Below are 2,979 nucleotides of genomic sequence, written 5' to 3' on the forward strand. Positions count from 1 at the left end.
TGATTCTCCACGGCATATTTGAAGATGTATGAAAGCAAAAAATAATTAATGAATGAATAAAGGTCCCTGGTTCGATCCCGGGTTTCGGCAAAAGCTCCCAATCTTTTCCGTTTTTTGAGGCGGGCCAGTGACCAAAAATCACTGGGTTCAAACTTCTCTGTATAACTGCTTCCCCACTGCCACAGAGCTATCTGTTTCCCAGTTGGCCAGAAACCAAGCACTTTCGGTTCCATGGTGTAATGGTCAGCACTCCTACTCTGAATCCAGTGATCCGAGTTCAAATCTCGGTGGGACCTTTTTTGCAACCAATTTGCGCAGGACCATTTCTGAAATACTTTTTGGCAACTTTGAGTCCAAAAAAATTAACTAACGTAGAGACTGTGGCAGCATTGCATCGATGCTCAGTCGGTCTCTTTTGGGCAGTGGTTCTCAAACCTGTCGGGGAGGCACCCATGCCCTGCACATTTTGATTGTCTGCCTTATTAGACACACCCAAATAAGGTCTTGCGGTCTCTATCAATGAGCTGATGATTTGAAACAGGTGTGTTAGATGAGGGGAAATGCAAAATGTGTAGGAAAGGGGTGCCTCCAGGACAGGATTGAAAACCACTGATTTAGGGATGTGTGAGTAAAAGGGCAGGAGCCAACTTGGAGAATGCGGGCATCGATCCCGCTACCTCTCGCATGCTAAGCGAGCGCTCTACCATTTGAGCTAATTCCCCTGTCCTTTCAAGATCAACGAGCATAGCTGCGAATGACGGGCGTGATGCAAAGAGGCCATCCCTCCTCTGGGCTTGCACCTTTGCACTGGCCGCGATTGTGTTGTCGAATTAACAAAGAGATTTAGCTTTTGTGTTAAAGGACCTTCTCGGTCTTGTTACGCCAGTATGCATGTGTGGATTCTTGTATTATGTAGACTACCTTGGATCATTCGGGTCATGCAGACAACTTCTCACCTCTTTTTCTCACACTGACTTAAAGAATAAGGAAGCGGTTCTCAATTCCAGTCCTCGCTCCCCAACGGTCTGCATATTTTGCATGTCTCTCTTTGTTAGCACAACTGATTCGGATAATCAGCTCATTAGAAGTGAGCTCCTTGCGATTGACATGGTCCCTACACAGTGTTCATTGCTCCCCACTCCCTGAGCAGGGGAAATCCGTCGAAGTTTACTTCACTTTGGAACATTGGTTCACGGATTTGCGCTGCGCAACGTCTTCACACATGGACAAGTGTGACATCATATACCCCTGTATACCTCTATGCACCTCTGTATTACTCACTTTGAATTGAACGTATACATACGCTTCGAACTTGAATCACGGAGGGATGTCATGTGATGTCCACTTCTCAGGGCACTTAGGTTCGAATGGAACAAATGTCTGAAGCTATACGAGAAACATACAAAATGTGAAGAGCAGGGGGCGCGAGGACTGGAATTGAGACCCGCTGGTCTAAGTGACATCTGACCGTTTCAGCTGTCCTTCCTAACATCCCTCTACATGTTAGATACAGCCACATTTTTAGGTCAGTTAAGAGGCCAACTTGCATTCGTTAGCCTTTCACACTGTCTCGAGGTCTTTGATTGCTTCCAAGTCAGTTCATGTCCCTTCCTTTGTTGATGCTGGAGCAACTCTTTTTTCTGGGTCTTGGACAAGAAAGCTCGTTGGTCTAGGGGTATGATTCTCGCTTTGGGTGCGAGAGGTCCCGGGTTCAAATCCCGGACGAGCCCTTGGTCAGGATAAAACGTGAAGCTTTGTTGTCTCATTGCGTTCACTAACAGTGAGGCTGGTTTTTATTCAATCGGGTAGAAGCAGATGGCTAAGCCAGGCCGGTTAGCTCAGCTGGTTAGAGCGTGGTGCTAATAACGCCAAGGTCGAGGGTTCGATCCCCGTACTGGCCAGCTGTTCTTATTGTCTGGGGGCTCATCTCTGCTCTGCTCTTCTCCTCTGACAAAGAGTGGGGTGATCTCACTGAAATCCCTGCTTGCTAAGCAGAAGTTATTTGTGGCCGAAATAGCTCAGTTGGGAGAGCGTTAGACTGAAGATCTAACCCAGATAGAATACATATCCGGCCCTCATCTGGGCCAACTATGGCACATCTGGCTCAGTTCTGGCAGCGGCAGAGGTTATATGGGCCATATCTGGCACACAAACATCAAGCCGGTTTTAGTTTGAGTTGTGGCATGCTGTTTCTGGTCCAGATCTGGCCCGTCTGCAACAAACCGGCTTTAATTTGAGTCGTGGCTTGCTGTGTTCGGGCCAGATTTGGCCCATGTGTGACAAACCGGTTTTAGGTTGAGTTCTGGCTTGTTGTATGTGGGCCAGATCTGGCCTATACCAGGTGACCAGATGTGCCATTTTCTAAAGACACGTCCTGGCAGATCACCTTACTTTACCAGTCAGTGGTTCTAAAACTATTTTGAGTACTGGATGCCCATAATATTTTAGGACACGTAATATAAATACATACACACATTTATTTGACCTAAACGGACCTGTTATGAAGCTGCAATGTTATTCAATTTTTTTTACATTTTTGTACCATGTCCTCTGGTGTGACACCATGTCCTTTGAACTTTTTCTGAACCACTACAAATTTTTTATGCTTTGTTGTGCATTAACATGACACCCCTAAATTATATAAATATTTTTATTAAAAAGTGCATGTTAAGCTACATAATCCTAGAAAATTTTGCAAATGTGTCTTGCTTGCCACTAATGACAGGTTAGCTTGGAATAGCAAGGTCATTAATTGACAGAAAAGGCTGAAACGTCCTTTGGTGTGATAAAAAAAAAAAAAGTCCTCCATTGTGACACCTGTACTGTCACACCACAGGACAAAGTTTCTTTATAAATAATTTTAAATAATTAAATAATATTTGTTTAACTCCTTTTTTATACTTTTAAATGCAATAATTACATTCATTAAATTAAGCTCTAATCATCAAAAAATAATAATCTTTAGAATATATGAAATAT

At 43.9% G+C, this 2,979-nt stretch overlaps 3 non-coding genes across 3 annotated transcripts; 2 read left to right on the forward strand and 1 right to left on the reverse strand.

The window, feature by feature from the left end:
* Positions 1-649: 649 nt before the first annotated feature.
* Positions 650-722, reverse strand: trnaa-agc (transfer RNA alanine (anticodon AGC)). Its single transcript has one exon. It is a non-coding gene; the product is annotated as a tRNA-Ala (tRNA).
* Positions 723-1,658: 936 nt separating this feature from the next.
* On the forward strand, positions 1,659-1,730 carry trnap-ugg (transfer RNA proline (anticodon UGG)). Its single transcript has one exon. It is a non-coding gene; the product is annotated as a tRNA-Pro (tRNA).
* A 97-nt stretch (positions 1,731-1,827) lies between these two features.
* On the forward strand, positions 1,828-1,901 carry trnai-aau (transfer RNA isoleucine (anticodon AAU)). Its single transcript has one exon. It is a non-coding gene; the product is annotated as a tRNA-Ile (tRNA).
* Positions 1,902-2,979: the final 1,078 nt, after the last annotated feature.

This window comes from Carassius auratus, unplaced genomic scaffold (genome assembly GCF_003368295.1).
Source record: "Carassius auratus strain Wakin unplaced genomic scaffold, ASM336829v1 scaf_tig00005328, whole genome shotgun sequence".
NCBI lineage: Eukaryota > Metazoa > Chordata > Actinopteri > Cypriniformes > Cyprinidae > Carassius > Carassius auratus.